Source organism: Arachis ipaensis, chromosome B6 (assembly GCF_059453495.1).
Source record: "Arachis ipaensis isolate K30076 ecotype BB chromosome B6, ASM5945349v1, whole genome shotgun sequence".
Lineage (NCBI taxonomy): Eukaryota > Viridiplantae > Streptophyta > Magnoliopsida > Fabales > Fabaceae > Arachis > Arachis ipaensis.
Window position 1 is genome coordinate 27158369 of NC_142441.1, and position 12420 is coordinate 27170788.

Consider the following 12420-nt stretch of genomic DNA (forward strand, 5'->3'; position numbering starts at 1 on the left):
GATTACATGTGACAAGGAGTTAAATAGAAAATTGTGAAATATTTTCGGAAACAAACTTGTCCCCATAAATAAATAGGATAGGAACGGAGAATAGGTATCCTCCCTATAAGAACCTAAATCGTTGCAAATGTAAAATTACCTAATTTTTTATAATTATATATACATTTGTTAACTATATTCGATCCCTCTTCTTTGTTCTTTTTTCTAGCAGCCACACTTTAACCTTTTTATTTGCATTCAATCCCTATTTTTTTTGTGTGTTAAAATTTAATTATGTTGAATTATATTAAATTGTATTGGATTGTGCTAGATTATGAATTGTGTCAAATTATATTGTATTACATTATTTTTTGTGTTATTTTTTAAAAAAAACTTTGTAGGTAATATTTAGAAATATCTATGGAGAGAATTAAATAAAATTTTATGATAAAATGAGATAGGAATAAAAATATTTTTTTAGATGAGATATCCCTCTCCTAGAAATATCTATTGCCATCCTTAAATCTAATTTTTATTCGTCTCGATCCAAATCAAATCATGTGATCTAAGTAAATCTATTATGTTGGTGGTGCTTTATTGTATCTCTCTTTCTAGCTTTGATTCAAAACTTATTTTTTTTACCATAAAATCTTATTTAAAAAAGATGATATTTTTATTTTGATTTTATCATTATTATTATTGTTATTATTATTTAATATAAATAAAAATATATAAAATCATATTTAAATCCTCCAGTAAAATTTAAAAAGTACTATTTTTAGTTAGATAATTAGTACTATCATTAACTTAATATAAAAATTATTAATTTTATAAAATTTTATTGTTTATCATTCTCTCGTTAACAAGTCAACAATATAATCATAATATTCATACACATCATAATCATATATTAAGTGATAAAGAAAATAACAACAATAAAAAAAAATTTAAATGCTCTACTAATACACTATAACAATTTATATAAAACATGACTCAAACTATATCAGATCAAATAGAAATAATAATGGATATCTCATCTCTCATTTTCGTTTAAGAAAATGTCCCTTTATCTCCGTTTTATTTTCGTTATGAATCTCCATTTAATTGTCTATGAGAGAAAGACAAGTACCTAGAGTATTTATAAATAATATCTTTAATTTTTTTAAAAAAAATTAAACACAAAACTATAACATAATCTAATACAATTAAATAAAATTTAACATAATATAGCATAATTCAATAAACACAATTTTACGTAATCTAACATATACATTAAAATAAAATAAAAATAATGTCCAGCACATAAAATAATATAATTTATGTTAGCAAGTGAAGATATTTGAGTAATTCACCTTAGAAGAGATTTAGTGAATTCCTATGACCATCAGGTAGACACCTTTATCCCATCTCCATTCCCATTTATTCGTAAAAGTGAATTTTCGTTTCCAGAAAAATTTTACGAGTTTCCATTTAACTTTGAATTATAGATAATTCCAATGGATATCTGCTATTGCGAATTTTTTTACCATCTCTGTACCCAAATCTCACGAGTCACAACCAATACCTAGTTACTTCTAATAAACTAAGACATTGTTATTCCCTCTTAATGTTCAAATTAAATCAATCTCTTTTAACTAACCTACACTAGTAAATTTATCACCTTTTAATTTTAATATTGGGTACACAATGATATTTTTCAGCATTATGGGAACTTAGTGTGTTTTACCATGATATGGAGTTAGATATACACAAATTAAACGGTTAGATTTTGAATTACACAAATTTGACCTTTAGATTTGTGGTTTTAAATTTTTATTTTTTTAAAATACACAAATTTAACTTTTAGATTTGTATTCTACTAAATTTCAATACAAATCGAACCCTCTTATTTGTGTACCTATAAAATTTACATGCATTTATTATAAATCTGAGGGTTAAATTTCTTCATTAATTTTATAACCCTCAAATCTAAAAGTCAGATTTTACAATTAAAATTTAAAAAAATAATATTCATAATAAAAAAAATTGCCACTTTATCATCACAGTGTATTACACACACTTATTCCATCTCTAAAAAAATCAACCTAAATTTATTGTACCGTTACAATATGGATGTCCATTCAGTGTCTACTCACGATAATCTATTCTTCCAATCAAGTTCTTTTAGGAAGTACAAACATTAAAGAATAAAACGGTACATGTTTTTCAATATTTGAAAAAGTAAAACATTGCACATGTATAATTAGGGACATGGGCTAAGGCATTTGATACACAATAAAATATAAAAATATTTCTTCTCTCTGTACGTGCAATACATAAAGTTCTTCTTTCTCTTTTCTCTTCATATACTATAACATATAATATTAGTAAATATATTAATCATCCCTATTATATTGAGATAATAATTGTGGTGAATATTATTACTAGAGTTATCTAATTATATTTCTTTATTTTATATTTATTTCCCTTTCTTATTCATTTATTTTACAACACGTTATCAGCACGAGACTCTTATCAAATTTTAGGAAGACTCAGGTAACAAATTTTTATTATGTCGAAGCTCTCTCATCTTGAATTTAATGCTATTGATATATCTGGAAATAACTATTTATCATGGATACTAGATGCTGAAATCCATCTTGATTCAATGAATCTTGGAGATACCATTAAGGCTGAAAATAATACATCCGAGAAGGATAAAGCCAAAGGCATGATTTTTCTTCATCGTCATCTTGACGAATGATTGAAAAATGAATATCTCACATTAAAAGATCCTGCAGATCTGTGGGAAGACCTTGAAAAAAGGTATAATCATCAAAAGATGGTGATACTTCCTCAAGCCCGATATGAATAAACGCACTTGTGTCTACAAGATTTTAAATCTATAAATGAATATAATTCAGTAATATTTCGAATTACCTCACGAATGAAATTATGTGGGAAAATGATAACTGATAATGATATGTTAGAGAAAACTTTCTCGACCTTCCATGCCTCGAATGTGCTCTTGCAGTAGCAGTATCGAAAAAAGAGATGTAAAAAATATTCTGAGTTAATTTCTTGCTTTCTTGTTGCTGAACGCAACAATGGGTTGCTTTAAAAAATTATGAAGTGCGCCCAGTTGGCGCCGCCCCATTTTCTGAAGCAAATGTAGCAAATCATTACCCCAGAAGAGGTAAATAGCAAGATTTTAGTAGCAAGAAAAATTATGGAAGGAAGAAGAATTATGTTCACAAGAAAGGATCTCACTAAAAATGGGATAAAGAAAGAAACAATGGGCAAAATAAATCAACAGAGGATAAGTGTTTCTATTGTGGTGGAAAGGGCCATTGGTCGCGTACTTGTCGTACACTAAGGCACCTAGTCGATCTTTATCAAGCATCTTTGAAAAATAACGACAAAGGAAAGGAAATGAATTTCGTTTCAAATGATGCTGAAAATGTCACCACTCATTATGATGTATTTGGTTTCTTTGAGGATCCTGAAGGAAATATTGGCCATTTGATTAATGATGGATGATGAGTTTGGAAAACTCTAATTTAATGTAATAATGAACAAACATTATTAATTTAATTAATTACAAAATTATCAAATTTGAGTTATAATTCATATTTATTGATTGATAATTTTGTTGTTATGTAGGTTATACATATTGGGCACAAAAGCAAAATTAAAGCCCAATTTTGCTAAGAAAAATACAACCAGCCTTGTCTAATATGTTTTATAATATGTGGCTGAATGATTATGCTTGTTGGGCCAAGAAAAAAAATTTGAAACCAAATCATATGGCTGGCCCGAAATCAAAGAAAAGGAAATGGGGCACAATACTTTCTATATTTATTTAAAATCCATTCCTTTAATAATATTGCTGCATGCTTCCAACGAATCTCTTTTCCATCATGTGGTGGAATTCAAAATTTTATTAAGTGGAGTTAATGTAGACATTGGAAAGAGGAAAGAGAAAAAAGGGAATTGATTAGATAGCACTTAATACTACACGCTACCTAAAGCAAAAAGGGAAGTAAATTAATTCATTTTAATTGTTCAAATCCATTGAATGCTTTTCTTTTACTCTGTCTTCTCTCTCTTCTCTCCTCTAGCTTCGGTCACCTCACATCAACTATGGAAGAAACTTCAAGCTATCAAAAGAAGGTGAAGGAAGCTAGTAACAAGACCATTGTAATGATGGCAAAAAAAAGAAAACAAAAAGTATGCTGTGGCTGAGATCTTCACCAAAGTGGAAAAGATGTGGTGAAGTAAGCTCAAGCCTTCCATACTCAAAAATGGAAGAAGATCAACTCGGTCAGAGGAAGAAGATCCTTGAGGCATGGCTCGTCTCTACTTTTGCTCAACCACTACAGGAGGTAGCTACTGTAGCTACGTGGAGGATGAGGCAGAAGTTAGAGCAGATGGAGCTGTCATCATTAAAAACTCATCAAGGGCTAGGAATCCTTCTTGGAGTGCAAGTCAAGATGGAAGGCACGGATTGATGAAGCTTGGTGTAAAGGGAAGACATAGAGGTAATTGCATGTTGGTTTTTACATTCGGTTTCCTCTCCCCTCTCTCTGGCCGAACCAATTTTGGTTTGAAGAAGAAGTTTAGCTTGGTTCAACAGTTTCAACCGTGGAGGCTTCCCCTTCTATAAATAAAGGTGAACAGCCAGGGCTTGAGACAAGGAGTGAGAGTGCAAGGCACAGAGTTCTCATAGCTACCCAAGCTAACAGAAGTTCTTCTCCTTCAATGTTCTTCATTTTGTAATTTTTCTGTTTAATTTTGTCTGTCTTGAGTCTCATGAAAAAAGGTAAACAGTGAAGTTTGTAAGAAAAAGTCATAGAGCAAAAAAAGGCAGAGAGTACAAAATTAAAAGAAAAAGCCATAGATGTCCTTAGAGGTCCTTTGTACATCTGTGTTGTGTTTCATGATTCTGTGGGAATTCCCTTGCAAGTTGGGTTAGCACTTAGCAGTTGAAAGCTTGGTAGTGACCAAGTCAAGTTCAGGATTAGGGATTAGATTCTGGACTTGTCCTGGATAGGAAGGGTAGTTCCTAGAGAGAATTGGTGTATGTAACCATGAAGATTATAGTGAAATTCCATCATTGTTGTGATGGAGACTGGATGTAGGCTGCATTGCACTTGGCAGCTGAACCAGGATATATCGTGGTGTGATTCTCTCTCTTTCTTCTACTCCATTTCTGTTTCTGCTGCATAAGAGATAAAACCGAAAAATATCTCGTGTCGGGTTACGAGATAAAAAGAAAAAGTCTCGTGGCTAGGTACGAGACAAAAAGTAAAAAGTCTCCAGAAGATATCTCAAAGGCTAGCAAGTGTTATTAAGCAAAAAAAAAAACGGGCTAAGATTCAACCCCCCTTCTCTTAGCCAGTATAAACCATCAAAATAGTTTAATATGTGGGATTGTTAAGTATTCATGTAAGAAACTTCTTGTTAAGTTTTATTTTCTATGCATCTGAATTTCAAGTATGATAATGTTTGATAAAACATTTATGTTTATGAATTTCAAAAATGATTAAATGTGCCAAGTTAATAATAATAAAATTTTTAGTATATACTATACTTCTTAGAAAAATATTTTCAATCAAAAAAATAATTTTACTGCGCAAATATTTCTACTCATTTTATTATTATTTGTCTTTGAAGAAAATGGTAAGGATATATAATGAAGATGTATGCCTTGTAGATAGTGCAAGTTCGCACACCATTCTCAAAAGTAATATATACTTTACTCATCTTGTGCCAAAAGAAGAATATGTTAATACTATTATTGACTCAGACAATGTGATAGAAGGCTCCGGAAGAGCTATAATTTTATTTTCTGGAGGAACAAAATTCATAATAAATAATGCACTATTGTCTACTAAGTCTCTAAAAAACTTATTGAGTTTCAAAGATATTCGCCGAAATGGATATCATATTGAAACAATGAATGAGGAAAATCATGAGTACTTATGTATCACAACTCATGATTTAAATAAAAAGGTTATATTAGAAAAGTTACCCTCATTTTCATCTGAGTTATATTATACCAAGATTAGTACAATTGAATCACATGCCATTGTAAACCAGAAGTTTAGTAGCCTAAATGAATTCATAACTTGGCACGACCGATTGGGTCGTCTGAGAACAACCATGATGCAGAAAATTATTGAAAACTCCCATGGACATTCACTAAAGAACCAGAAGATTCTTAAAACTAGTGAATTTTGTTGTGTTGCATGTTCTCAGGAAAAGTTAATTTTAAGGCCATCACCAGGAAAGATTGGATTTGAGTCTCCTGAATTCCTAGAAAGGATTCTAGGTAATATATGTGAATATATTCATCCACCATGTGAATATTTTAGATATTTTATGGTCCTAATCAAGGTTCGGAAAACCGGACCGGTCATTAAACTGCTCTAGCTACTGGTTCATTGGTTTATTGGTCTAACCAGTCTAACCGGTGGTTCAACCGAAAAAATCGTTTTAAAATAAAATAATAAATAAATTATAAATAAACATTCTAAAATATAATTATAGTATAATCTAAATATTAAAATAGTTTTCAAATTTAAAAAACTACATTAAATGTCATCAATCAAATTCATATAATCTTATTAATATACAAACTCAAGTTAAATAGTATAAAGAAATATCAAATATTAAATGTCAACATAAAGATTTATCAATCATCAAAACTTCAAGATGTTCTTGTGAGTTTCTTTTTTTTTTGGGATAATTATTTAAACATATTATGTAATTATGATTGTGATTTCAACTATTGTGCTAAAAAAACCTTCAACTAACAAGGATATGTTGATGGTGGTGGTGTCTTCTGAGGCATCAATGTCTCCTCATCCAACCCCTCCAATTTCTTCAGCTAAAGCCATAACAAAAGGAATGGTACCAGAAAATGAGGTAGTTAATGGATCATCAAATGAGAAGCTTTTTGTTATTGCAAGTGAAGATGAACAGGCCAATGCACACGTTTGAATGTAGCAACTTAACAGAACTTAACAGAGCCAGCAAGAAAAAAGAAGCAGCAACAAAAGTTAAATACCAGCAACAAATAATCACTCTAAACCCTGAAATCAATAACTATTTCAACAAAAATTTACAAACATCATACTTAAAAATTAAAAAATGGCAACAGCAGCATAATAAATCCATTCTAATCAACAATTTCAACAACACAAAATCAATGATTTAATTAATTTCAGATCCAGAAATCACAAATCAGAGTATCAGACATTCAAAATACTGAAACAGACTCAACAGTGATGACACTAAATTAAACAGAGCATTAGCAAGGAAGAAGAAGAAGAAGAACATTAGCAACATTATTTGAACAAAAAATTCAGAAATTAAAAGTAAGAAGAAAAACCGAGTATTCAGAAACTAAACAGAGCCATCAGTAACCAGAGAAAAATTAAAAGAACCATCAAAGTAACAAAACTTCAAACCATCAGAGTAACAGATCCAGAACCAAACTTTCAGAGTAACAAAATTTCAAATATTCACAGCAATTAGAAAACAGAGTAACAAAATATTCAGAACCAAACTTCAAGGACCATCAGCAACAGCAACAGATCCAGAACCAACCTTCAAACATTCAGAACAAAACTTCAAACCATCGGCAAATACAAGATAGATTTGAACAAAATTTCAAAAATTAAAGAAGACTTGAACCAAGATTGAAGTAGACTTGAACAAAAATTGAAGCAGAGTTGAACAAAAATTGAAGCAGACTTGATCAAGACCGAAGCAGACTTGACAAAAAATCAGAAATGGAACAAAAATTGAAGAAGAAGACCAAAGTGAAGATGAAGAAGAGAAGCCACTAACCTGGGTCCGTGCCGAGAAGCCAGCGAAGATGAAGAGCCGAAGAGGAGCTGGGTTAGGCGGCAACGATGGAGGGCTAGGCGGAGGGCAATGCGGCTAGGATTTCTTTCATTCAGAGTTCTCCAGAACATGGATGAATGAATGGTTGGGGCAAGAGGGGGGTTGGGTCACGAGGGATCACTAGATCGATGGATCTGTTTCTTTTTTTTACAAGTTTAAAAATGGCACCGTTTTATCCGAACCGGCTGGTTACCGGTCCGACCCAACTGACCGATTTTCGCCGATTTGCTGGTTTTTCACCGGTTTTTCTTCGAATGGTTATAAGGAGAGGACCGGACCGCTTGCACCGCTGGTTTCCGGTCGAACCAATTCAACCGGATGGTTCGATTCGGTTTTCAGAACCTTGGTCCTAATAGACGCATCTTCGAGATGGTCACATGTGTGCTTATTGTCTTCTCACAACCTGGCATTTGCGAGATTACTAGCTCAAGTTATTCGATTAAAAGCACAGTTTCCAAAAAATCCAATCAAAGTAATTCGCCTTGATAATGCTGGTGAATTTACTTCTCAAGCCTTTGATGCTTATTGTATGGCTAATGGAATAAGTGTTGAACATCCAGTAGTTCATGTTCACACATAAAATGGGTTAGCAGAATCACTTATTAAATGCCTCCAATTAATTGCTAGACCCTTACTTATGAGAACAAATCTCCCAACTTCGGCTTGGGGGCATGCTATTTTACATGATGCAACACTTATTCGTTTGAGACCAATGAGTTACCATAAGTTCTCTCCTATACAATTAGCTTTGGGCCAATAGTCAAATGTTTTCCATTTAAGAATATTCGAGTGTGCGATATATATTCCCATTGCATCACCTTCTCGCACCAAAATGGGACCCCAAAGAAAATTGGAGATATATGTTGCATATGATTCTCCATCTATAGTGAGGTATCTTGAGATACAAAGTGGAGATGTATTTAAAACCCGATTTGCGAATTGTCATTTTGATGAATCAAAATTTCTAACTTTAGGGGGAGAGAATAAGCTTCCTGAAAAGAAACTTAATTGGAATGCATCATTCTTGATGCATTTGGATATTCGATAAGGACAATGTGAACTAGAAGTTCAAAAGATTATACATTTGCAAAGAATAGCAAATGAATTGCCTGATACATTTTTCGATACAAAGAGGATAACCAAATCTTATATACAAGCGAAAATGCCCCAATTCGAATTAATATTCCAGTCGGACAAATAGCCACTGAAATAAATTCATGCCAGAAGCATGGCAGGCCTGTCGGTTCCAAAAACAAAAATTCTCGAAAAAAAAGAGGTAAATACTATTCCTGTTGAAAAAGACATAGTAAAGACACCTGCAGTTGTCTAAAATTCTGATATAGTTTTAACGCCAGAAGAAGTTCAGGTACCTGAAAATTCTGAAAATGATGAGATCTCGATAAATTATGTCTTTGCAGGAGAAAAATGGGACTGAAATAAGACAATTGTCGATGAAATATTTGCATATAATGTGACATTAAATATCATGCATGAAAGTAAGGATCTTGAGGCAAAAACAGTTGAAGAATGTTGACAAAGGAATGATTAGCCAAAATGGGAAGAAGCCATGAAGGCTGAGTTAGACTCACTTATAAAACGTGAAGTCTTTGGACCTATAGTCCGTACACCAGAAGATGTAAAATCTGTTGGATACAGGTGGGTATTTGTGAGAAAACGAAATGAAAAAAATGAAGTTGTGCGCTACAAAGCTCGACTTGTGGCACAAGGTTTCTCACAAAGGCCCGGTATAGATTATGAAGAAACATATTCCCCTGTAGTGGATGCAATAACATTGCATTATTTGGTCAGTTTATCCGCATATCATAAACTACATATGCATTTAATGGATGTGGTAACAGCCTAAATCATCCAATTAATATTCACAAGGGTTATACTCAATCAAATTGCAAAGATATTTATATGGTCTAAAGCAATCTGGACGAATGTGGTATAATCGCCTTACTGAGTATTTGGCCAAAAACGGATTTAAGAATGATGATATCTGCCCATGTGCTTTAATAAAGAAATCTACATCTGGATTCATTATAATTGTTGTGTACGTTGATGATTTAAATATCATTGGAACTCCTGAAGAGATTCCAACAATTATAAAAACTCTAAAAGAAGAGTTTGAGATAAAAGATCTTGGAAAGACTAAATTTTGTCTCGACCTGCAGATCGAGCATACAAAAAATGGGATTTTTTTCATCAAACAACATACACAAAAAAGATCTTGAAGAGATTTTATATGGATAAGTCATATCCATTAAGTATCCTAATGATCGTAAGATCTTTGGATGTGGAAAATGATCAATTCTGTCCTAAAGAAGAAAATAAAGATATCATTGGTCTTGAAGTACCATATCTTAGTGCCATTAGAGTGCTAATGTACCTTGCTAATAATACACGACCTGACATATTATTTGCTGTAAATTTACTAGCAAGGTATAGTTTCTCTCCAACCAAAAGACATTGGAATGTAATCAAATAAATTTTTCGATATCTCCATGAAACGGTTGATATGGGATTGTTTTATCCCTATGGATCTAAGTCACAACTAGTTGGCTATGCAGATGCAGGATATTTGTCTGATCCTAATAAAGGGAGATCTCAAACAGGATACCTATTCACATATGGTGGTACAGCTATATCCAGGGACGAATATAAATGCAGTGGTGTGGGGCAAGCGCCCCCGCTACAATTTGAAATTTTTTTTAGTATTATATGATAATAATATTTATTTGCTCCCATTAGATTATTAAATTTGACCCCACAATAATTTTTTACTCAACTTTTGGTACTTAATCGTCAATTTAAAAATTTTATATTAGATATTCGTTAGAATGATCAATTCTCATATTTAAACAAAATTAGCATTCTTTTTTAAAAATCAACTCAAAATAATATTATTTATCTTCTTTTCAAATTAGCTTTAATTTTTGCGTAGCAACTATATTAATTGAAAGAACTTTTTTAACTATGAATATCAATAAGAGTCGATTTCTAATTGTATTGGGAAGTAAATTTTTAAATAATTGTTTAGTAATATATATGGAAAGAGAGAAATTTTGATGGTAGTGTTAAGAGAAAAATTACTTAATTTTTTTAAAATATAAAACCTAAAAGAATAGAATTTTAAATTATATATTATTATTTAAATTACTATTTTAGTGTTTTAATTTGTATATTAGATATTTTGAAGGCTAATCATATTTTACAATAACAAAATATAATCATAACAATAATCATGCTATATGTACATAAAAAATAATTATCTGTATAAAATATATATTAAAATATAAAATACACCTTGAAAATAAATTAAATAATACATGTATTTATACATAGATATATAGTGGTTAATAGATAATTTAATATTTAATTTTTTATATACACATATTATTTTTATTATAAAAATTATTATCATGTTATATAAATTTTGCCCCCACTACCAAAGTTTTCTGGATCCGTCACTGGCTATATCATGGAGGTCCACGAAACAGACGATAGTAGCATCCTCCTCTAATCATGCCGAAATACTAGCGATACATGAAGCAAGTCGCGAGTGTTTTTGGCTTATGAGTTTGATCCAATATATTCTGTCATCATGTGGACTGATTGAACAGAAGATAGCTCCATCTGTCCTGTGAAGATAACACAGCATGCATTGCTCAACTTAAGGGTGGATACATCAAAGGTGATAAAACAAAGTATATTTCACCAAAATTCTTCTTCACTCATGATCTTCAAAATCAAGGGACAATTGATGTCCAACAAATCCGCTCAAGTGATAATTTGGCAGATTTATTTACAAGTCACTCTCAAAATCCTCTTTTGAAAGATTGGTACATCAGATTGGGATGCGCCGATTTCGAGATATTAAATAATGTCGACAATAGGGGGAGACTGTACTCTTTTTCCCTTAGTCAGATTTTTTTATTGGGTTTTTCTTAACAAGGTTTTTAATAAGGCAGTCTCTATCACAAAAGATTTTATACTTTTTTTCCTTCACTAAATTTTTTTTTCATTGGATTTGTTTTAGTAAGGTTTTAATGAGGTATAATCCTAAATAGACATCAGAAAGGGAGTGTTACAATATGGATGTCCATTTAGTGTCTACTCAGCATAATCTATTCTTCTAATCAAGTACTTTTGGGAAGTACAAACATTAAAGAATAGACGGTGCATGTTTTTCAATATTTGAAAAAGTGAAACCTTGCGTATGTATAAATAAGAACATAAGTTGAGGCATTTGACACACAATAAAATATAAAAATATTTCTTCTCTCTCTACGTGCAATACATAAAGTTTTTCTTTCTCTTTTCTCTTCATATACTATAACATATAATATTAATAATATATTAATCATCTCTATTATATTAAAATAGTAATCATAGTGAATATTATTACTAGAGTTATCTAATTATATTTCTTTATTTTATATTTATTTCCCTTTCTTATTTATTTAATGTACAACATGTACCACTTTATTTTTTTAGTCCCTTACTCCATTATTAAAATAATTATTTGATGTATAATAATCATGC